The sequence below is a fragment of the Dipteris shenzhenensis genome, chromosome 5 (assembly GCF_047967505.1).
Source record: "Dipteris shenzhenensis isolate YYH24624 ecotype China chromosome 5, Dip_SZ_1.0, whole genome shotgun sequence".
Lineage (NCBI taxonomy): Eukaryota > Viridiplantae > Streptophyta > Polypodiopsida > Gleicheniales > Dipteridaceae > Dipteris > Dipteris shenzhenensis.
The window spans coordinates 40,453,013-40,478,175 of NC_141600.1; the positions used below are offsets into that span (position 1 = coordinate 40,453,013).

At 45.3% G+C, this 25,163-nt stretch overlaps 1 protein-coding gene across 2 annotated transcripts in view; it reads left to right on the forward strand.

Moving 5' to 3' along the window:
• Window positions 1-1,831: 1,831 nt before the first annotated feature.
• LOC147902019 (calcineurin B-like protein 1) overlaps window positions 1,832-25,163 on the forward strand; it is a 41,900-nt gene continuing 18,568 nt past the window's right edge. The window contains exon 1 of one of the 2 annotated variants that reach the window (XM_087374627.1): window positions 1,832-1,955. The gene's annotated coding sequence lies outside the window, so the exon portion shown is untranslated. The remainder of the gene's footprint in view (window positions 1,956-25,163) is intronic. The other variant, XM_087374628.1, reaches the window with a different exon arrangement.

Sequence of the window (25,163 nt, forward strand, 5' to 3'; positions counted from 1 at the left end):
CATATATATATATATATTGCTTGCAAGGAGTTGTAGATCCTCTACGAAAACACAATGAATGCATTTGAGGGGGAGTATACATATATATATATATATATATATATATATATATATAGAGGGAGTATATGAGAGAGAGAGAGAGAGAGAGAGAGAGAGAGAGAGAGAGAGGCCTGAATTTAGAAAGGACAACCTCATAGCATCTAGTTAGACTTGCCTCATAGATGAGTGTTGTGGGGATCAATTTTAGATGTGGAAATGACAAGGTATAGCCCTTGTTGATGGTCAACTAGTAGCATCAAGAGTGGATATGACACATAAAAGACATGAATAGGATACGATGGGTGACAAGTATCATGTCATTGTGGGCGCAAGTGTGAGGTGAGTCGTGACATTCATCATGAGGAATGCAAGGGCACTCATCTCGGTGTGACTTAGACATTAATGGAGAAGAGAGAGAGAGAGAGAGAGAGAGAGAGAGAGAGAGAGAGAGAGAGAGAGAGAGAGAGAGAGCATGAGCGTGTGTGTATGTGCGTTTAAATGTAAGCATGTGTGAGGGTTTGTTTTTGCGTAAGCGCGTGTGGTGGCCAATTGACCACCTTGAGAGTAGTGATTTTCAGGCCACATGCCCAAGGTGATGGTGGCAACTCATTGTATGGAGGTCGGAGATTGAGAGGAGGATGTAGATCAGGGTGACCCAACGTTTGGCTGGGTGGTGTGCCTAGTCCACCCAGTGTTGGTGGCGAAACGAGTCCAATGATAATTGTTGGACTCGATTGCGTGCCGAGCTGGCAACAATTGACTTCACTCGTGGTGCGTAGCAAGCATACCCGAATGCCAAGGTGATGGTGGCAACTCATTGTATGGAGGTCAGAGATTGAGAGGAGGATATAGACCAGGGTGACACCCGATTGGCTGGGTGGCGTGCCTAGTCTACCCAGCATTGGTGGTGAAACGAGTCCAATGATAATTGTTGGACTCGATTGCGCGTCAAGCTGGCAACAATCGACTTCGCTCGTGGTGCGTATCAAGCGTACCCGAATGCCAAGGTGATGGTGGCAACTCATTGTATGGAGGTCAGAGATTGAGAGGAGGATGTAGACCAGGGTGACACCCGATTGGTTGGGTGGCGTGCCTAGTCCACCTAGCGTTGGTGGCAAAACGAGTCCAATGATAATTGTTGGACTCGATTGCGCGTCGAGCTGGCAACAATCGACTTCGCTTGTGGTGTGTATCAAGTGTATTCGAATGCATGCATTCAGGATGGATGGAAACGAGACACGAAACAACACTCATCTTGGTGGTGAAAAAGACTGCAATGGAGGGAGGGATGAAGAATGCGAGGGGGTGTGTGTGCGCGTGTGTGTGCGAGTGTGTGTTGTGTTAAAAGGAAATAACAAGGTGAATGATATTTAATAATTCATTAGGCTTGCCCAAGATCAAAAAAGCAAACAAAAAGGAAATGGTGTGGAGGAAGACTCCACCAGACAAAGGGGAGAGAGAGAGAGAGAGAGAGAGAGAGAGAGAGAGAGAGAGAGAGAGAGAACCACTTTAAAGTCTGCATTCAAGTCCAATGAAGAGAAGTCAACATAGGGTCCAATCCACTTCGATAATTCTGAAAATGCCTAATTTCGGCTTTGCCAAATTTGAAGCTTGCTAACTTCTAAGGCTACCCAAAGGAGCCAAAAAGTGTGTGTGAAGGATGTGTGAAGGAGGGAAAACACTTAAAGAAGCAAAAGTGAGACCAACCGACCATGCCACCCCATCACACTCAAATTATGGCATATGAAAATTGAGAGCAACAATTCTCCTTTGCCACTCCACCCTTTGCAAAAAAACACACACTTTTGACCTGCCCTCCTCATCTTCAACCTGCTTCTTCTTCTTCCTCATCCTCTCCAAGCTCTTTCTAATTCGCACCCATTTTTCATCTCGCTCAGCTGCTTCTTCTCTCCCAAGTATGAGCTCTTCCCTTCCATCGTCGTTTTGTATTCTACCAAAAATTTGCACCTTTCATTCGAGCGCTTACTGTTGCCCATTTCCTCCTCTATGAAGTGCCCATTTCCTCCTCTGTGAAGTGCCCATTTCCTTCTCTCCTCTGTGAAGTGCCCATTTCCTCCTCTACTAAGTGCCCATTTCCTCCTCTGCTATCAGCACGCCTTCGAGCGCGGCTATGAAGTGCCCATTTCCTCCTCTGCTATCACCACGCATTCAAGAACTTGCTTATCCTTCTTTGTCGTCGCTACCCACTTCTTGATCTCCTGCATATCGTATTGAAAGCTGCACATTACGACTCTTATTGCTGTTTCGATTAGTCAGCTGTCGATCGAACAACCTTTTGGTCCTCTTTGCCTTCACACCGCTTAGCTCCATCCTACCGACCTCCTGAACTTTTGGAATTTATTAAAGCTTGAAATTACGACTTTAATTACCCATTCGATTAGTTAGGCTACGATACCTGTTGATTGAGGACACTCATAGAGGGCCAAAGTTAAAGGCTTGCTGGGAAGATTACCCTTTTGGCCTGTTTTTGCCAAGTGCACTTCGATGGGTTTTATTCGTGTTTTTACGTCCAGCAGTTGTTGTAGTCTCTACGCTTGTGTATCGTCCGTTCGTTTGGAATCCTTCATGAACGAATGCAAGTTCTGTCTTGAACTGTTGATGACATGGATTCTTATCATAGAAATGAGGCCATTGAGGGTAACTGTCTTCTAACGGCGGGATCTATTCCCACCGTTGGAAGAAAGAGAATTTACGGTTTGTAAAAGGCACTATTTGATCACGCTTATTTTGTTTCAACAGTTTTTCGAATTACTGAGCGTTCCAGCTTGATGTGCGCCTTTGAGAATGTCTTCTACAAGCCACTTCATTGCTTATCATTTTTTTTGTCCCCTACAATCTACTGTACATTGGTAGGATGCGAAGTTTCTGTTGAACTTACAAATTTCTCCCCCCAGCGCACCCCTTGCTTTTGTGTAAGCATGTGTACGTTTGAAGCGTTCTGGAATGTCAGGCCTAGGCAGGGTCTCAGGATAACAGCCATGTGATCTGAAAGTGGGATGTTTCCAAATGCCATTGCGATAGCGTCCTCTGTGAGTTGCCATGGTTATGCAACCATAGTCCTGCATATGCTTGTCAAGTTTATGTTAGCGAGGGTGCCTGTACAAGTGCCTGATCAGCCGAATGCAAAGCCTTCCTGTAAACCAATCTATGCTTTCACCATGAAGAAGTGAAATTGGAGGAGCTTGTGGAGCAGTGTTCGCAAGCTTCATGGTTACTGTTCTTGCATTGCATTGAAATGTCGTGACCTGAAATCCCTGGCAAAGCTGTCCAGATGGGCCAAAGGATGTATTGAAAGCTGAACTCGTTCGTAGAGACTGCTCTCCCCTCATCAAACACTTGCTCTTGAATGCCTTTGAAATGCCATTGAAATCCAAGTACCATCCATATGAGAGAAGATCACTTAACGCTTGCAGGGCCTTGGCAGTGGTACTCTTCCACCTTCGTCTTATGTTCGTGCATAGGAAGCAGCAGCCTAACAAAGTAGGCAGAAAAGTCTTTCGCAGCTATTGCTTGGAGGCAGCTAGAGAAATGATTCAAGTCACATATGTTTCAAGACCATACAGAGGTTTAGTCAATGGAGGACGACTGAGGTATGAATACTTTAGTGAGTACCTATGGGTGAAGCGAAGTGCTGCTCTTCAAAAGTTGGGAACTCGGTCTTGAGCAGAATGAAGTAGTTTCAGCTCATCATTCAAGGGAAAATGGAAAGGGCTATGCCACCTCTGCCTGGCCAAAAAATAGCCTGCCTTGACTGAGCCAAATCTTCTCTGTGAGCTATGTCGTCAGCAGAATGGAGTTTCAACTGACACAGCAGGGTGTTAGGTTAGAGACGTGAGTCCTCAGGCCCTCAAACTTTGATGGAACTCACAATCTCTCCAATGTCTTGACAGAGAAGACCTTAGAGCCCACCCTCTGACGAGTTAAATCAGATGTGTAAGCGGTCAAGAGGGATCCTGCTGGACATCTGAACGTCCTGTATAGTACAGTAAAACTTGGCCTCTAAGCGTTATCCGTTTATTGTGTCCTACATAACATGCTTCATGTGAATGAGCATTATTTGGGATGGAGAGCGCTCAGCCTCGAATTGGAAGATTTGCCCCCCCACTGGCCTAGGACCCTTGGATCGCCTCCAAATCTGGTAGGCGACCTGGCATCCCCAAAACAATGCTGAATCGTTTCCTATGAATTTTGTGCCTAGTGTCCCATCTTCCTGCTCCTGTTAGGAGCCAATTGGTAGCCTGCCATGGGCTGCAGGCCAGAAGATGTGAGATACAGTTTCTTGGTTTGTGGTGGCGAGATCATGGTGGGCCGAGAAGGTGGAGAGGACCTAGCTGGGGACATGCTGCTGGAACAAATGTCTTTCTTGAGAGGCTAAAATGAGAGACTCTTGTCTACTAGCTTGAATGAAGAGAATGTGGACGACTTTTTGATTAGCCTTCTTCTTTAGTGCTAGCCTTGTTATCGATGTATCTGCCCTTCACATCTCGACTGCCGACTCAAACTCAGTAGAAGGTCTTTTAATCATTGATGGTCAAGTGTAAGTGAGTCTGTAGAAAAGGGTAGGGGCAGATTAGAGAAAGGGCGTAGAATGCGTGGAAGGGGCAGATTAGAGAAAGGTTGTAGAAGGCATGGAAGGGAGAGAAGGAAGGAGATGACGTAGGAGAGGGAGAGGAAGAGGTAGGGAAGAGAGAGAGAGAGAGAGAGAGAGAGAGAGAGAGAGCGAGAGAGAGAGATTTATCAATATCTTTGGGAGGCCTTACGGGCCTATGAGACAAAGTACACAGCAAAAGAGAAAAACAGCTACATCTCTGGATCTCAGAGAGTCGAGGAGTGCACATGGCAGCTGATTATTTCGCACACCTCTATATTCCAGTCCTATATCAAAATGGCCTTCATTACATCAGTTTAAGACTGAGAGTCTCTAGGTTTAGATTTGAAATATTTAATTAATGCTATTCCATCTTGGTAGACTGCCTGTTTCTGAGCTTTGTGTGCAACCTTCAATTTAATAAGTTCAGTGTTCCTTTGTTTGAGCTGAGTCAGAGTGAGCTGTTCAGATATCCATTTTCTTGTACCCTTCAACTTATTTGTCTGTCTGAGAATGTTGACTCTTCCTATGCTTTTCTTGGAGTAAACCTGCACTTGTGTTCCCTGTTGAGTGATATATCTAATGTGGTCTCCATCCCATTCAATTTGTGATATATTCTTCTTGAGGCATGAGATCTCTCATCTTCATTAAAACAGCCATTACAATCCTTGGGCAGCCCCCCAATATGCAATATCTTTTTGTTCCATACTAGAGATTCCTGCTCTTCAGCTTCTGCATATAGATCTGCCTTATTAAGTTTGTTGCTGGCTGCAATGGCCATCTCTTCCTTGGCTGAGATGACCTGAGTGTTGATCATCTCTTTTACCATGGAAACAAGTGTTCATGCTGGTGGAGATGTGCTGCATTTTTCCATAACTTCTGCAATGATTTCATGCTTGCCCCTACTCTCCATCTCCTTCACCTTTCTTCCAAGAGCTGCGACTAGAAGCCTGAGCTCTCTAATGTCTTGCGTAGGTAATGTATTTGTTCCTGTGGGTCTGATCCCATCCTTCGCTTGTATGTCAATGCATAGGGGATGAGTGTTGCTGCAACAGTGGAATATGAGGGGTTGCTTGCTGCGGTAGATACAGACAGTTTCGTTTTGGGAAACTCCATGTTGGCCTTCATAGATTTGAGGACCCCTTTGCTAGAACTAACCCCCCAAGCTGGGCTAGGGGTACAGCCTGGGGTAGCCCAACCTAAAAGAGAGCTGGTGAAGTCTGGTGGTGTGAACTAGACAGGACCAATGAGAAAAACCGACTTTTGTTTTGTCCTGCGCACGACTAGGGACTGTGGCTGTCTGCTGTGCGACCTACGCCTGAAGCCTGAAGCTAAGGAGGATGTGCACGACCTGTGTGTGAGGCTAAGAAGCCTGCTCGTCGCGATCTGTCCCTGAGGCTAAGAAAGCTGCTCGCGACCTGATCTGTGGCTCCCAAGTGCTGCAACCATGTGTGACCTGAGACTGTGGCTCCTGCAGTTACGGGCTGAGGGCCTGAGGCGACAGGCTGAGGGCTTTGAGGTGACGGGCGGAGAGAGAGAGAGAGAGAGAGAGAGAGAGAGAGAGAGAGAGAATAGCAGGAGGAGGAAAGATGATAGGAGATAGCATTAGATGTCACATCAAAAGGTAAAAGACAGATGAGATACATTTTTGGAGGATCTCGGTAGCTTCAATTGATACACTACTTTCCCAATCTCATGGATGAGTATATAAGGGCCATAATACCGACGAGCAAGCTTTGTGTTGGTATTACCCTCCAATGACGCATAACGATTTTGTGGAGACGTAAATGCACCTAATCCCCTTCCTTGAAAACCAAGCATCTCCTACGTCCATCCGCATATTTCTTTTGCTTGGCTTCGGGCATCTTGCATATTCTTGCTAGCCAATTGTAGAAAAGCTTCCATCCTCTCCAAATCATTTCGTGCTTGCTGATTTTTCACAGCCATGTTTGCAATTGAGGAAGGCATTCCCACTTTGCACCCATATATTGCCTCAAATAGGCTCATGTTAATAGAGGGATGCTTAGTGCTGTTGTAGCAAAATTTAGCTAGTGCAAGCCATTATACTACAACCTTTGGGTGTCATGACAGAAATACCTCAGGTCATTTGTTCACCCTTTTAGACTAACCATCGCTCTCAGGATGGTATGTAGTGCTAGGAGTAGGCCCCACGGCCCTATCTGTATTGGCATTCGAATTCAAATCTTCAATCAATTGGCCACCTTATTGTACTTACATGGGATTTGGATTGTTTGTTCACGAAGCCTTGTTGACTGAAGGCCATATTCTTCCAATAAGACTCAGGGGAATGCCCGGGAGTAAAAATCTCCTCTTTTTGGTTGAGGCAAGGAGGAAGCTCCAGCAAATGAGATCGTATTTGACCAAGAAGAGGAGAACGAAGTGCAAAGCACCCATTGTCGTAAATAATTTTTACCAGAAATGAGCCGTAAAATCTGCATCTCTATCACATGACAATTTCCTGATGGAATCCATGATGCCTGAACAATGAACTGCCAAGCAACTTGTGATGCTGAATGCCGGGTCTTGGAGGGTATGAAGTGGGCTTGTTTTGTCAGCCTATCCTCCACTACGTAGATGCTGTCTCATTCCCAATTTGTAGAAGGAAACCATGTGATGAAATCCATCGTTATATGTGTCCATTTCCCCTTTGGAATGGGTAAGGCTGCAACAAACCAGATGGCAAGTTGCTGTCCACTTTGTTTTGCTGGGATGGCAAACATTCAGCAGCATGTTTGACTACATCTCTCCATAGACCTTTCTAAAAGAAACTTTGCCTACCGTCTCATACGTCGTGACACTTGATGTCCTGCCATAGGGGAAGAATGCATTTCTCAACACCAGCTGCCTTGGAACGAAGTAGATTTTGTTCCAGAGCCACAACCACCCGTTTTGCAACTTAAAGTCAAGATGATCCTAGCCCGAGGGCTCCTGTGGCTTTGAAAAGATGGCTGTTGTCTTTGAATTCTGCATCCACTCTTCTTGAATGCCATGTATGCAGTCTTGGTAAATGGTAGAGATTGCAGACAATGTGCAAGCCCACATTCTGGACAAGGCGATAGCAACCACATTTTCTTTCCAATTTCTTTACGGAATAGGACTGCATTGAAGCCAACCATCTCTTTTGCTTGGCAGACAAGTTGGGCTGCATGAGGAAAAATCTGAGTGTCATATGGTCAATTTTGACTTTGATTTTACTTGCATACAGGTAGTGATGTTACTTTTTGAAGCCATGTAGGATGGCCAATATTTTCTAATCATAAACATGGTAGTTGAGCTCTTTGGCATTGAAATTTCTGCTTTCGATTACACCATGCTCTTGTGGTAGAACAACCCCCAAGACTTTGCCACTAGCATCTGCCTACACAATGAATGGCCGTGAGAAATCGGGCTTACCGACACAGGGTCATGAGTTAATGCACAATGCGAATTTCACGTCTTCACAAGCAGTTGCAGCTTGAATGAAGAAAATGTGGACTACTTGTGGATTAGCCTTCCCCTTTAGTGCTACCATTTGTCACGGCTGAGTTTGCCCTTCACCTCCGAAGTGTCGACAGAAACTCAGTACAAAGACCTTTGTATAAATGGATGCTCAAATATGTGTGGGGGTGTGGATTTGTATGTGTGAGAGCATATGTTTATCCTATGGTCTACACTCACTGTTGGGCACTGATGATGTCAGTGGGGATGTCATAGTAGCTAGTCCTTGCTATGCGTGATGGAGTTTATGGTTTTAGTCTTATGAGTGACTATCCTAAGATTGAAACCGCACAATGTGTTGTGTTTTAGAGGATGAGTTTGGGCATGTTCTTGGATTCATCTAGATATATGTGCTTCTTTGGACCACAAAAACTTCAAGAGGCCCATAAGAGGAGCTGGGCAAATTTCCATATAAATTGTCTCTAGAAGGTAGCAAGACCCAAAAAACCTCTCAGCTGGGTGAGATTCAGTGGCTGCAGCCATTCTTTCACTCATTTTGCCTTTGTGGGGTCCACTTGGATTCCATCTCTGCGCACAATGTGCCCCTAGTATTCAACCTTCTCTACCATAAAAGTACATTTGCTGGCTTTTGCATAGAGCTGATACAATCTTTAAAATTCCATCACTTGTTTGACATGCTCAATGTGCTCCTTCTTGCTCTTGCTGGAAAATAAAACCAGCACATATCGGAAGAGAAACGGCTGCAGTAATTTGTTCATGAGTGCTTGAAAAGTGGCCGGTGCACTTTTTAACGCAAATGGCATCACCTTGAACACCTTGAACTCATACAAACCCCTTTCCATGCAAAAGGCTGTTTTGTGAGAGGACTAATTGTGTCCATAGAAGCATTCATCGAATGCACAACAATCGGTCGCCCCAAGATGGAGTCCAATTCTCAAGATTGATGATCTGTTGGATGAACTAAATACTGGTTCATGGAGAACCTGCTGGTTCGGTGGTTCTTCGTCAGGTCCAACTAGTGTTTTCTGGTCCTGCTTGTAATTTGATGTTGTGCGTGTAGAAGCAGCTTGTCGTGCTGCTCTGGTTGTCGGGCAGCTCGTTTGCTGTAGCTTGGGTGGGCTCTTTGCCTCTCTGCTTGTGTATAGAGAGAGGTGGAGCTCTTTACTTGTGAATAGCTCTTTGCTTGCGAGCGTTAGCGTCAGATTCAGTGAAGCCACTGCTGGTTGAAATGTCAAATTGGAGCTATCGCTGATTCGGTGAAGCCGTCTCAATGTCTAGTAGAGATTTGGGATTGGTGTTTTGCTTGTGTGTCGCGAGGGAAGAGAAGGCTGTGCCAAGAGTGATGCTCTGATACCAATGTAGAAAAGGCATAGGGGCAGATTAGAGAAAGGGGTAAAATGTGTGGAAGGGAGAGAGAGAGGAAGGAAGGAGATGGGGTATGAGAGAGAGAGAGAGAGAGAGAGAGAGAGAGAGAGTCTATTAACGTCCACTGGAGACCAAAAAGAGAGAAAGAAAGAAAGAAAGAAAGAAAGTTTATTACAGTCTTCGGGAGATCGTGAAGGTCTATGAGACTAAAGATAACTGATACAATGAGCATAACGGTGGCGGTCTCAAAACGGGCTAGCCAACCGTTTCTACAAAAAAGACGTTATGAAGGACGGTGTGTCTAGTCCTGATACAAAAAATATGTGTCTACCTCCAGAGAGAGAGAGAGAGAGAGAGAGAGAGTCTATTAACGTCCACTGGAGACCAAAAGCTCTATGGGACAGCAAGAAACCCTCAAGTACATCTGCTTTAGGGAGGGCACACGGCAGCTTCCAAGGAGTGCAAAAAGCAACCCATATTATTTAGAGTACTTACATGATAATCTGGAAGAGTAAACAGCCATACATCAGTTTAAGACTGAGAGTCTTTTGGTTTTGATTTAAACTCTCTGATCAGTGCTATGCCTTCACGGTAAACTGCCCATTTTCCATCCTTTCTAGCAGCCTTGACTTTAGCTAATTCAGTTGCCTTAATCTTGAGTTGAGCTTGTGTAAGCTCCTCTGCTATCCATATTTAGGTGACCTTCAACTTGTAAGATTGTCGAAGAATCTTGATCTGCATATCTTTTGACTTTAGAGTGGGGTATGAGAGAGAGAGAGACTTAGGAGGAGGAAGGAGGGGGTAAGAGAGAGAGAGAAAGAAAGAAAGAAAGAAAGAAAGTTTATTAAAGTCTTCAGAAGACCGATGGGTCTATGAGACAGTGATGATACAACGAGCTGTGGTAGTGGAGCTACTAAACGAGCTCCATACCAATGCAAAATGCAAAAATGCAGAATGGCAGTACTAAGTCCTAAGTACAACATAGTCATGTTGATGGTCGACTTTATATCAATCTCAGCATCATTATCAACATCATCATCAGCATCAGCAGCGGCAGGATATCAGGATGGATGAGGCAGTGGAGGCATGAAGTCGGCAATAGAGTGCTGTCGACCACTCAGAGGTGCGGTCTTGGCACATCTCTTGGTCGTAGCTCTGCTTCTGACCAGGGTCAGTGTGACTCTCGTCGGTCGGGCTCCGACTCTAAACAAGGAGGAGATGTCCCCAAGTGTGATCTGTGTGTCGACAGGTCTGAGCTGTCGGGTCACAGGCTCCGGGTCACGGTCATGTCGAGGCCTCGTCTCGTGGGAGTCCATGTGATCTAGCTGAAAGAACTCGGTGATAGAGCTCTGAGAGGGATCGGCCGAGGAAGAAGTCTGCTCTTATCTCCGTGCTCGGAGTATCCTCTTGCGGTGTCTAAGTGCCTCATGAATGAAACTTGCCAAACACCGCTAGTTTGGTAGGAGAGGAAATGGGCCAAAATCCCATAGCTATCTCTGAAGAGTCAGTAGAAACGCCCTCGGATCTCATAGTAAACAAGACACCTGAAGATGAAGTGCTCCTCTGTCTCAACCTCCTGCATGTCACACATTGTGCATATGTGCCTCTCCCTGGGTAGTCGCTCTGCTCTGCCGCTCTCGATGCGAAGTCTGTGTAAAGAGACCCAGAACTGCCTAAGAGAGATTCTCAGCGAGGGGGGTAGGTGAATCTGTGTGTATCTTGGTGGGTCAATGAAACCCTCCGCTGTGATATGTAAGAAGTGATCTCTGTAGAAGCTAAGCTTCACTGGGAGTTCACTCGGTCCCAACCAGGTTCGAAATGTGTGTAGCTGTAGTAGATCCTCAGGGATAACCTGGTTGACCTTGTGTGATAGGAGGGGAGAAAACGGAGCATCCATGTTGTAATGGAAGGGAGGTAGTCTATCCATGTGGAGCCCCAATCGCTCAAACCATCTCGTTGTACGTGCATACCAGCACCTCTGGTCCCCTCCTGCTGCAAGTGCCATAGAAGAGGATAGGAGATATGATTAGATGTCACATAAAAAAGTAGTACAATGAGTGGTGGATGTGGACTTATCCCTCTAACTCTCACTAGAGTATTACTAAATTAGTCCCTTCCCCTCCTTCATTATAGAGTGCATGGGTATGTATGTGTGAGAGTACATGTCTATATTGTGGTCTACAGTTACCGATGGGTACTGTTGCATTAGGGGGAGATTTCATAGTAGGTAGTCCCAGCTATGCATGATGGAGTTTTATGGGTGACTGTCATGAGTTTGAAGAGGATGAGCATGGGTATGTCCCTAGAGTCATATCTAACATACATACATATGTATGTACATGTGTGTGTGTGGTATGTGTGCGTGCGTGTGTGTGTGTATGTACATGTGCTGTAGATGTCTATTGATGCGAGTAGCATACACATAGGAAGGGTACCAGTTGTGTTTGAGATGCCAAGAAAAAGGCGGAGGGGAGCGGAGAATCATCATGAGGTGAGGGGGGAAGGAAGTGAGGGTGGGGTGACAAATGGTGTAGAAGAGGCAGACGAAGAGGCAAAGATGGCATAGGAAGGGGCGGGAGGAAGAGCAAAAGAAGGCAGCAGAGGGGGCACGGAAATAGACCGGGGGGAGGAAGGCAGGGCGATAAAGATTAGAGGGTATCTAGTAGGGACGACGAAGGCAGGGAGAGCTGCTTGGGCTACTTCTTTATTCCCACATGTCCCTGCTTGGACCACCTTTTGGCTTTTTGCACCGTACGTCTTGCTTCTTAACTTCAATGTTTGGCATCTCCTTGTCTCTTAGTCCTTGAGAGTGTCTCTGCCCAGACAGCTCCCCGTGGTCTGGCTCATGCCTAGGCTTGCTACCCATGCATAACTTCTCAGAACTCTTTGCTCCTAGACTTGTCCTTTTGGACTACGTCCAGCCTTTGGCTCGCTTGACACCCCCCTTGTTTGGGGTCTCCTCGCTTTTTCCTGTTGTGCTGGCACCCTTTGGGGTTCAATGTTTGTATGCCCTTGCACGGTGTCCCAACTCAACCCTTTACACTTAAGGCCTCACTCGACCCCACCCCGTGCACTGCCCCATTTAGATGGCTCATCAATCAGAGTCATGGTTCACAAGATACCAAGATTTGTCCCTTCTGAGTCGTTCACACATTGGTGGACTGGTCCTGAGCTTGGTGGCTCCTCTTTGACACCTCGTGTCCAGCTCTCTATATAGTTCATGGTTTGCTCTTGAAGGTTCGGGTCGCCTCCTTGATCCCTTTGAGTAGCCCTCCGCACAACCACCTAGGATGAGAAACGTTCATAGCTAGCTAGTTTTCACAATGTGGTAGACCAAGAGGCCTCACGTTCCCAAAATTTCCTTCCATGCTCTCGGGCCTTCTCATCATCTGCTTTCTTGTATGTGCTCGTGCGCAAGATGAGAGGTGGAAAGATATTTGTGTTCCAAGACAGTAATTACAAGCAAGAGATTGCTAGAAGGGAGTTCTGATCGCTTTGAGCTTAGTTTGCTAGTGGCCATCATATTTAGGAGATCTTGTACTTCTTACAAAGGAGTGTCTCTAAGTTGGGCAAGTAGATAACTCCCTTTTACACAAACTCTAGTAAGGACTCACGACAAGCCAACTCTAAGATGGACTTTTGATGTATGTGACATATAGGGTCTAATAGCTAATGCTGTTCATACAAAAGCAGTCCAATATGGTTCACTTGAACCAATAGCCACACTTGCACACTTGCACAAAGACTATCCCCAATTTAGAAATTCCAGAATGAGTGGCCACATATTTTTTTTGGGGTCAACACTATCTAGCTTAATATTACAAAAAGCAATCCCCAAATAAGAGACATGCAGTTACAACATCAATAGATAGCAGTGTATGACAAGTATGTTGGATAATCCAGATGCCAAGCATACAAAAGATTGCCACAGAGACATCCAGAAGAAATGATACTTGCCCAGAGGTGGATCACCAAAGACTCTATGGTCTCTATCTTTCCATAGAGTCTAGAGTGCCCAATAGAAAACCCACACGAAGAAAAGATCAAAACCTTGCCTATCAGGGTGGAGTCCAAAAGAAACATGCACTGGGAAACCTTGCCGTAGAAGGTGTTGAGTCTCAGGGCAATGCCAAAAGAGATGAGCCATGGATTCCTAGGGAGCCAGGCATCTGTGACAGGTAGTAGGAGCTATACGCCGACGTGCCAATAACTGTCCAAATGGGATAACTCCAAGCAGAACCCGCCATGGATTCCTTGGCAGCCATGCATTTGTGACAAGTAGCAGGAGCTATATGCCGAAATGCCAAGAACTGTCTAAATGGAATAACTCCAAGCAGAATGTGCCATAAGAAAACCTATTAGTGGAGTGGGAGTTTGCATCTGCAATCCCTTCCCCCACCACTTCGCATTATGATTCATGCCCCAAATATGATTTGTACGATCTGAAAACTAGGGGGGAGGCAACAAAACTCGGGAAGGCAACATAACTCTATATAGCTAGGCAACAGTGATGCAAGCTTGCAGTTACGGACGACGGCTTGGAACCTGCCAAAGAGATCTATAATGTAGACCCAAGAAAACTGTTTGACCGCAATAGGGAAAGAAAGCAGAATACCATCAGCATCAAGCACATCTCCCACATTGTGGATCCCTTTGGACCAAAAAGTAAGAGCGTCTAGGCTCTTGCAATGCCAGTGGACGATCAAAAACCTTTGACCAATGAAGGTTCTCTGTACGCAAATAGTTTTTAACCAAAGAATCCCGCCCATGCCATTTAACATGAGAGTATTTCCTTTAGGTCTGAAAACATTTGAGTCACAAAGGGGCACTCCTTAACTTTGCCATCAATGAATCTAAAAAGAAAATCCCATTGAGATGGCCGAAGGCACGAGTGGTCGAATGTGAAGGCAAGTGGCACATCATAACAGCCCAAGGTTGATCTCTTTGCATAAAGTCAAGTAACATTTTCCCTTCATGAGCTAGCAGCTATTGCAATATAACGCCACCTGGGTGCAGTTTCTGTTCAAGATTTCGACCAATCTTTAGGCCCAACCTTGTTATGTAGCTCTACTGCTGTTGCACTGTGGGAAACCTTAAAACATTCGCCTTTGATATTTCAGAACCCTAAAACAGTTTTTGCAAACCCTAAAACAGGCCAACTTGTTTTTCAGCCTTGAATTTGCTGCTATTTTACAGTCAACAGACTGTATATTTACTCAAGGATACCTTGGTATAGTTTTGCTCACATATGGAGTGCTCATTTGCCCTAAAAAATTTGGGACTTTTGCACTTCCTTCCTTGCTTTGTTGGCTCTTGTGCCAAGGGGATACTTATTTGCAGGTACAATTAGATTGCATTTGCTTCGCCAAGCATTGGATTGTGGGGCAGTGATTTTTTGTGGGCACAACATAATTCACAGCTAATGAATTTTGAGGGCAGCTTGTGCATACATTTGAGATGGCTTAGAATTAGAATGAGAATTTGGGAGTTGTGTTTGAGGTTTTGGCTTAGAAGGATAAATTGGATGGCACCAATTATTCCTCGTGGAGTTTTATGGTAAAGAATCTGTAGCTACAAAGAGTCTTTGGGACTTTGTCACTAGGTGAAGAAGCCCGTCTAGGAGATGCAGTCATTGCTCCCGGTACACCTCAGCAAGGGGGTAATGCGCATGATAGGTAGCTAGCTTAGGTAAGGCCAGTTGCATCTGTTGCTCCTTCAGAAGATCAGAGGAGATGGGATATCATAGATGCCTAGGCTATGCCTCTTATTGCCTTATTAAGAGGTTCATTATACCTCATATCCGTTCCTCTAGGACTTCAAGCATTTTTGGATACTTTGGAGAATATGTATTAGGCAAGGAAAAAGGCCAGGTTTTCTTACTTGAAAAGTTAGCTTGATAGTATCATGATGTAGAAAAGTGTGAAGGGACATGTGGAGAGGGGAGCATCACTCTAACACTAGGAACGGAATGGAAAGATGGAAAGCATAATGAAAATGGAAAGAAAGTACGAGTGCAAGGTAATGATAACCAAAATACTCACATGTAGATAAAGCTTGATGTTGACTTATATTATAGACAATAGACAAGTACACCACTATATAGTGGGATGAAAACCACACCTAGACCACCTAGAACACTCACTTTGACTTCATGTTCCAACACCCCCCGATGAAGGCAAGGTGAGGGACTATTGGAATGGAACCAAGAACATAACATATCAACGACGGAATCTACTACTCTATGCAGTATCATAACTAGACATGGTTTCCATGCTAACTCAGAGGCAAGTGAGCATGGCTCAGAGGCTAGTGAGCATAACATAAAAAGCTCACCTAGCATGGCTCAGAGGCTCATCATGCATGGATGCATGACCAACTCAGAACTCTAGGAGACCAATGCACCAACATTCTGGAACTCATATGCCAGGTCTGATAAAGAGACCTATCAAAGCCAATACAAGGCTCCAACAGAACACATCTCCCCTTGGCTCCAGGGACTAATCAGGAACACGGAGCCACACATAACAAAATAGGAAACCAATACATCATTTTAGGAGGACTATCCAAGGCTGAGAACCTTTATACTCAAGGACACAAGACTCATGATTATAATCATTTTTGGGGGACTACCCAGGGCAGAGTACCCCAAAATACATCAAGCTGTAGAATAATAAAAAGATCTCTTTGTATAAAGAGATGTCCTTCGTGCAGTTGTGGCACACAAAGAGATGTCCTCCGCGTAGTTGTGGCACACAAGTGTGCACATTCCTCCTGAAATATGGGTGAAGATACCGGGAAGAATGCCCCCTGAAAGGAAATGTCGATGTAGTCCATGGGAACAAGTGTGTGGAGCACTCACATGGTGACTCTCAAAACGATGGGTAGAGAGTCACCGAATGTCAAAGGTGAAGAAGGCCTGAGGTTCCACGAGCAATCGGAGAGTCATTCAATGTGGAACATGGGCACCACGAGCACTCGGAGAAGCAACTTTAGTTATTGGGAAGCATTCGGAGCTCACATTAAGTTGTACGGGCAATCACAAGTCTTCAATCAATGGGCAAATGTGGGACTTGGGAGCTCTCGGAAGGTCACATCATGCTTGCGCTGTCAAATCATTGAGGTCAAGAGCAAAACCGCACGGAGAAACAAATTTCGTTACTTCTTGCACGAGCTATAAATTTTCACAGAAAACTTGGATTGCAATGATGTAAAAACGAAATTTATAGTACTCAAGGTCCTCTACAACTTTGCTGAAGACACAAAGTCGTGATTCTGCTTCCAGATCCGGACAGAAGCGTCACATCATCCGTAGGTCATAGAAAGAGCAATAGAAACAGCACCACTCCAGAACGTCTTTGTAGCTAAAGGAAGGAGAAGAGCTCACCAAGGAAAGGGAAGAGAGGTGGCAGATCATGGTGTGGTGAAGAGAGGCGACAGATCATGGCGGGCTGAAGAGTAGCAATGAGGAACAGTTCACGAACAGTAGTTGGAAGAGAGTGTATCAGCTGCACGAACAGCGTTGATGAAGCTCAAGTTGGAGAAGCTCTTGTTGGTGAAGTCTTCAATGGAGAGGAGTGAAGGGGAGCTCCTCCAAGAGAAGATGGCAGCTTCTCTTTCCAGCCACCCTCTATTTCATGGAGGAAGCAAGGAGGAAGGGAACCTTGCTCTGATACCACATGAAGGGACATGTGGAGAGGGGAGCATCCCTCTTAACACTAGGAACGGAATGGAAAGATGGAAAGCATAATGAAAATGGAAAGAAAGTACAAAGAAAGTACAAGTGCAAGGTAATGATAACCAAAATACTCACATGTAGATAAAGCTTGATGTTGATTGATATTATAGACAATAGACAAGTACACCACTATATAGTGGGACACTAGACTCTAGAAAGACACATGTTTATGGGATATATCCCAATGTGACATGTGGCATGTCTAGGACTCACTAGACTAGAAAACCACACCTAGACCACCTAGAACACTCACTTTGACTTCATGTTCTGACAAAGTGATTCAATGTCAGATAACATGACTAAGATCCAAGATCTTAGAGAACAATTGCTGAATGTAAGGAGGTTATACTTGATAGCTAGCTTGTGTTCACTATTCTGAACTCATTGCCGCAGTCTTATTTGCCTTTCCATACCTGTGTAAATCTTTTCATGAGGGGTAGTACAGTTCCACTTACTTTTCAAGAACTACTAGGACTGTTATTGCAAGATGAACTGACAAGAAAGAACATGTTTGTTAATGTGCATGATGGGGATCACGCCTTGTTTGCAACAGGCGAGAACAAGCCTCATTTTTTGGTGACCATCAGCCTAGGACTGATTCAGCTCAGCCATTAGAGAAAAATTCCATTAGAGAAAAATTGAGATAATGCAGGTCAGCCCAAAAAGAAGGGTAAGTGTCATCACTATAAGAAATGAATGCAGGAAAGGTTTTACTCTTGAGAAAGAAAAGAAAAAGATGGAAGCTGGAATGACTATTTTAGATTCCAATGCATCAGATGCAAACAAGGATGGTGCTTTAGTAAACTATGTGGCCGAAGATTGGTCCTTCTTGGTCAGCAATTATGATGCCCATCCTAAAATACCTCACTTAGTGTGGTGATGCTTCAGCTGCAGTTTGGTATTTTGGTAGTGGGGCTTCTAGGCACATATCTTGTAGAAATAATTTATTTATTGATTTACATCCTGCTCCAATTGGTAAGAGAGTGTCTTGTGCCAAGAATTCTTCATGCCTTGTGAAGGGAGTCCGAAAGATTTTGGTGTCATCAAGTGATAGGACTGATTTATGCCTTCTAGATGCCCTTTATATGCCAAGGATTAAGATGAATTTATTTTTCTCTTTTGGGAGAAGATGTTATGCTGTCGTTTTTGAGGCTGATTAGTGGGATAGAGAAAAGCAATATTAGATAGTCACGACAAGCACTTACAATCAGGGTTTGTACTAGTCTGACAAATATGACAGCAGCATGCCAAATGTATGTGTGGCCTCAATTACTTCAGCAACGAACATGGGATGGTATAGAATATTCCTTCTTTGGAGACTCTTCCAAGACATGTCTGTGAATGGTGCATTTTTGGGAAAGATGCACATTCTGAGAGATGAATTTGTTAGAGTTGAAGGAAAATTGCAACTATACACAGTGATGTGCGTGCTTCTATTTCTGAAGATGAATCTATTGGAGTTGAAAGAAAATTGCAGCTCATACACAGTGATGTGTGTGCTTCTATGAGGACACAATCTGTGGGACAACTTATGTATTTTGTAGCCTGCGTAGATGATTTCTGCAAATTCTCATGGGTTTATCCTTTAAAAGAAAAATCTAATGTCTTACCAATTCTTCAAATAGTTTGTGGCTATGGTTGAGAATGAGTTAAGATGCAAAGTTGCAGACTTTGAGAATAGATAGAAGGGTGGAGTATATGTTAGATGCCTTCAAAGATTTCTTGAAGGAGAGAGGCGTAAAGCACCAATATACAGCGATGATTTCAACAAAATGGTGTTGCTGAGAGGAAAATAGGTCCCTGATGGAAATGGCTATATGCATGATTAAGGGTAAAAGATTGCCACAGATTTTGTGCAAGCCACATTTTGAACAGATGCCCAACCAACGCCTTAAAACCATTAATCTCTTTGACTATACCTCAAGGTGTTTGGCTGCACAGCTTATGCACTTGCCTAGTTAGTTGAGAAGCAAGCTGGATGATAAGGTTATTAATTGCATTTCTTTTGCCTAGAGCATTGAGAGTAAAGCTTACTGCCTCTAAAATCCTTAGAACAAGAAGATTTTTTGTCAGTAAGATGTGGTTTTTGCAAAAATGATTGAATTTGATAGACAAGCTCTCAGAATGTGTTTGAACGGTTACGTCCACTGGCCGACTTCAAAACAGCCAGTACAAGATCAACAATTCCAGCCTGCACATGCTGATGCATATCAGACTTTGGATGCTCCAAGCAGGTCCAAAATCAGCCTATATACATGATGATGTTGAAGAGATTGTCAGAGAGGAGAGAGCAGCTTCACAGGAAGTTAGAACAATCCCCAAGTGTCAGATTCAAACTCTGCAGGACAGCAAACTTTCAGCCTCTCTCCAATATGACAAGGCTAGCTCAAGAGGAACAGGAGGAGAAAACTATGCTGATACAGCTTGGATGCATTCATTGTGTGATACAAAAGCCCTGCAATTTTGAAGATGCTCAAGACAGTGAGCCTGAATGAGAGACAATCCCCAAGTGTCAGATTCAAACTCTGCAGGACAGCAAACTTTCAGCCTCTCTCCAATATGACAAGGCTAGCTCAAGAGGAAGAGGAGGAGAAAACTATGCTGATACAGCTTGGATGCATTCATTGTGTGATACAAAAGCCCTGCAATTTTGAAGATGCTCAAGACAGTGAGCCTTAATGAGAGACTTGAAGCCATAATTGGATGTTATAAGCATTTTTTGCTTGGATTCTCGTTTGGGGGAGAGACTCAAATGTGGACTACTTTTTGATTAGCCTTCTCTTTTAGTGCTAGTCTTTGTCACAGCTGAGTTTGCCCTTCACCTCCGAAGTGCCGACACAAACTCAGTACGAAGATCTTTGTATAAATGGATCCTCAAGTTTGTGTGGGTGTGTGGATTTAGTGTGGGAGCATATGTTTATACTATGGTGTACACCCACCGTTGGGCGCTAATGACGTTAGTGGGGATGTCATAGTAGCTAGTCTCTGCTACACGTGATAGAGGTTATGGTTTTCAACCTAATGAGTGACTATGATGAGATTGAAACCGTACACTGTGTTGTGTTTTGGAGGATGAGTTTGGGCTTGTTCCTGGATTCTATTGGGATAAATTCTTCATACCTTAAGTGCTGCGTTGTCCTATCATCTAGATTGTCCAAGTATTTTTTGCCAATGAGAGACTAAAATGAAATCGTATAGTCTTCACTAGTATTTGTAGCTTGAATGAAGAGAATGTGGACTACTTTTAGATTAGCCTTCTCCTTTAGTGGTAGCCTTTGTCATGGCTGAGTTTGCCCTTCGCCTCTGGAGTGCCAACAAAAAACCAGTACTAAGGTTGTAAAAATGGATGCTCAAGTATGTATGTGTGAGAGCATAAGTTTATATGATGGTCTACACCCACTATTGGGCATTGATGATGTCGATGGAGTTTATGGTTTTCAACCTTGTGGTGACTATCATGAGATTGAAACTGCACATTGTGTTGTGTTTTTAGAGGATGAGTTTTGGGCATGTTCCTAGATACATCTAGATATATATTATATAGAAACTGGTGGAAAGAAAGCTATTGGGACAAAGTGGGTGTGCAAGATCAAGAGAGAATTTGATGGTACCATTCATAGGTACAAGGCAACATTAGTTGCCAAAGAGTATTCTCATGATGAAACCTTTGGGGACGTACAAGGCAAGGTGAGTTGCCAAAGAGTATTCTCATGATGAAACCTTTGTCCCCACTTCTAGGATGACCACCATCAGATGTGTTGTTATTGGCTGCTTATTTTGGGTGGAAAGTACATCAATTGGACATCAAAACAACCTTTCTCAATGGGTACTGGCATGAAGAAGTGTTTATGAGTAAGCCTGTTGGTATTTAGGTGTTAGCCCTTGGTCAGGTCCTTCTAGGCCCCTACATGGGTTTATATAAGCCCTCAAAGGCTGTGCTACTGCCCCTTTGCTCGGGCACCCAACCTAGGTAGCTACAGCATCCAGATCCAAGCAGCCCATAATGTATTGCCTGTTAGAAATCGATCACAAAGGATACAGACAGTGGAAGACTGATAGAATAGCCCAGGAGCTCACACAGTGTGTGTGGGGAGTGGAATCACAAACTTCTTTAACTTGTGTGCATCACATAGATGTGCAGACTCATCAATAGACAATAATCCAGCCAGATATAGAAGCTCCCAAAACAATATATTTCCGTCCAAAACTATGGACACAACAAAAGATAGATAGATCCAAAGTCCCACCGGAGTGTGGTCCTTTGATCTTACCACAAGGTACTTCTACTATCTGCCAGATATCTCTAGACTAGAGCCCACATGCTCCACCTCGAGCGTATGTAGACTCTTCATCCCGATCCCTTCCACTTTGCTGTCCGAAAGTCAGCCTAGGTGGGCAGCACCTTGCTGAGCTAGGTCTGCTCAGGTGGCTGGTCTCCTGCTCCTTCTGCCCCTGAAGTGCTGCTCCAAGTGAATGATTTATGAGGGCACAAGTCCCTCCCTTTTATAGGCCCCAGGCCTGCCCAAAATAACTGACCAGGAGCCTGGATGTGGCTGACCCAAACAGGCCGACCGGTCTGCAAAAACCGCCCCCTCTTTCCTTGATTTGAGGGTCCTCAGGGCCGACCTGCTGGCTGACCCAGGTCTGCCCTTTTGGGCTGCTGTTGAGCCCCAAGGGAGGCCTATATAAGGCCCCTCCCTTGGGATCCTGCTGTGCCTCCCTCTTCTGCCCCTTTGGGGTCTGTTGCAGGCCTTTTAACCTGGCCCAATAGCTGTGCTATGCAGCCCGCCCTTGACAGAGGATGACCCGCCCTGTTTGCACCATCTTCAGGACCTTGCAGGTCGTATCCCTGCCCATGGATCCTGCCATGATGCTGTACTGCAGTCATATCTGCTCACCTCTGTCCGCCTCTGTCATTACAGGGACTGATAGGACATGCATCATTCCATCCTTACTGGCCCTCAGTCTACCTGGGTGCTAGCCAGTCACGATAGGCAATAGTTACAGAGTGCCACAATAGCTTACCAGTAAAGACCATGATTGTCATCAGACAACATACCATGAACCCTAGAAACATCTCCCTATCCCCATCAAAAAGAGAAAATATACGACCCTGTCTCTTCGAGTCACATTGCCAAAGGCAAAAAGCTGACACTCTTCATCAAAGACAGGCCCAGAAGACAACCCTGTTGGAATGGTCACCTCCCCATCTATAAGCCCTCAAATGAGGAGAGCGTGGGGGAGGGAGACCTAGGGCAGGATGTGCCCAAGAGAAAAAGAAGAAAGGGGGCTGCCACATGGGCAGCACCTCACATCAAAGAACATGGAAGGTACCCTGAGCTAGGATGGATCTGCAGCAGCAAAAGGCGAAGCAGTAGCCAGCACAAGGGACCCAGAATAGGAGGCGATTACATGGCGCTGACATCTGCAGGGTGTACGGCTCTGTACACTGCTGTAGAAGGGCCTGGCAGAGGCGCAATGATGGCAGGATGTGCAGGATGGATAAGCGCAGATGTGGAGTAGGTTTTGGGCCTGTTTGGAGGCCCTGGTTTAGGGCTGGAGAGTGGGCACCCAGGTGTCCAGAAGCAGCAGCAAGGTGGGCTGCAAGCGACTGACCCTGGGGGGCATATTTATAGCCCACACAGGTTGGCCAGGCAGGGTTATATAGGGCTGGGCCCTTGCCTAGATTGGAGGGCCAAAGGCCCTAGAAGTGTGGGCCCAAAAAGCCCCGGGTTGTGAGCCCTTATAGGGCTGGACCAGCCACAGACTGGTTGGCCAGTTTGCTGCAGGCTGTTTGGTATTTTTCCCAGCCCTTGGGGCCCTATAAAAGGAGGTCCTTGAGGCCTCACTTCTCATCACCTGCAGCAGAAAACAGCCAGCAGATAGGAGCCTTGGGCCTATGTTTAGGAGGTGAAGGGAGCACAAGGAGCTGCAGACTAAGAGCTGAGAGAGCTGCCCACCTAGGCTGGTGCAAAGTCAGCAAGGTGGAAGGGATCTGGACGGATAATCTACAGAAGCTCGAGGTGGAGCACACGGACTCGAGTCTAGAGATAACTGGTTGATAGGAGAAGGACCTTGTGGTAAGATCAGAGGACCACACCATTGGTGGGACTCTGGATCTATATCTTTTGTATTGTGTCCATAGTTTTGGATGGAAATATATTTTTGGTGGTTTCTCTATCTGGCTGGTTCATTGTCTATTGATGAGTCTGCACATCTAATCTATGTGACGCACATTAAGTAAAGAAGTTTGTGATTCCACACCCCACACGCACACCGTGTGAGCTCTTGGGCATTACTATAAGTCTTCCGCTGTGCGTACCCTCTGTTGGGTGATTTCTAACATGGTATCAGAGCCCGAGTAGGAGGCTCACAGGTGTGGATGCCCGAAGGCAGGGACGTTGCTGAAGGATGACCCTGATTCAGAAGCTCTTGGGAATCGACTTCCACGACTGGAGGATTGTGCCCTTGCGAGAAGGAGGGTGTCTCAGGCTCAGTCAGGTGCGTTTAGAGTTCTGGTCTACTGAAAATTGAGTTTGGTTGACTTTGCTATGTGGTATAAACAGTAGAGATGTCAACCTCTACAGCCTCTTCAGCCCCTGCTCTTCCTTCCTCCTCCGCCAATTTTCTCTCATTCACTATCCCTAACTTTGGAGAGTTTGGGAAACTAGACGGGACCAACTACCCGATCTGGAAAGTGAAGATCCGGAGTCATTTAGTGGCTCGGTAGCTATGGAAGTTGACCACGGGAGTGGAGGTGAAGCCGGAGGACGTAGTGGATAGACAAGGGAAGATATTCATGGCAGAAGACAGAGAGGAGCTCGAAGCTTGGGAAGACAGAGATACCCATGCCCTGACATTAATCATACGGACTATGGCGGACTCTGTTCTTCCACATATCCAGATGGCCAAGACGTCAGTAGAGGCGTGAGTCATTCTGAAGGATCTGTACGAGACGGACAACACCTCCCGGATTTTACTTCTTCAGGATCAACTCTACAATCTTGATATGGAAGAAGGAGATACGGTACATAGCCACTTGACGAAGGTCAAGGTGGTGAGGGATCGGCTGGCAGCAGTTGGTTAGAAGACAGACTCATGCCATTTGGCCTTGATGGTACTAAGGAGACTACCTCGAAGTTTCAAGAGCTTTGTTACGACTGTGACAGCATGACAGAGGACCAAATCTTTGACGTTTGAGAAATTTACAGGAGGAAGCTCGGGAGAAGCTCTACAATAAGGACAAAGACGACAAGGTGATGCTGGCAATGGATTACGCCGGCAAGGGAAAGGGCAATCCTAACGTTGGCAAGTCCAAGAAAAACAACTCTGACGACCAGGAGACTTCGAAGAGGAAGCAGAAGAAGAAGTGCTTCTATTGTGATACGCCATGACATTTTGCAAAGGACTGCAGAAAGAGAAAGGCGGATCAGAAAAACAAAAAGGATTCCGACTTAGATTGAGAAGGAGAGGCCAAAGCAAATGTGGTAATCAAAGAGTTGTTTCTGGTGACATCACCGAGTGTTACCGAGGCTAGATATGTTGATCCAGAAATCACAGTGAGGATGTTTGACATAGAGATGTGGGTCGACGAGGAGTCAGATGCCTTTGTGAAGGTGAAGGACAGCATGGAGTGCTTGGTACCTTTCAGGTGCGTGGCTTTTGACACTAACACAGGGGTGGATTCCATGGAGGGCCCTGGGGTCTCATGGTCAGATGGATGCTGTACTTCAGAAGGGGACAATAAAGGATTACACAGGCTATTGGTGGGTGCCTCATTGAGGTACAGGGTTTGCTATCAGGGCAAACACACAGGCAGTACAACAGTCTGGTATGTACTTGATATTTTGCATTTTGAGCTTTTATAACATGTTGTGGAAAGACTCTGCTCTTCATTTGTCTCAGGTGATACGAGATTGGAAGGAATTGGCCTTCATCGAAGGCAGAAGGGGAAGT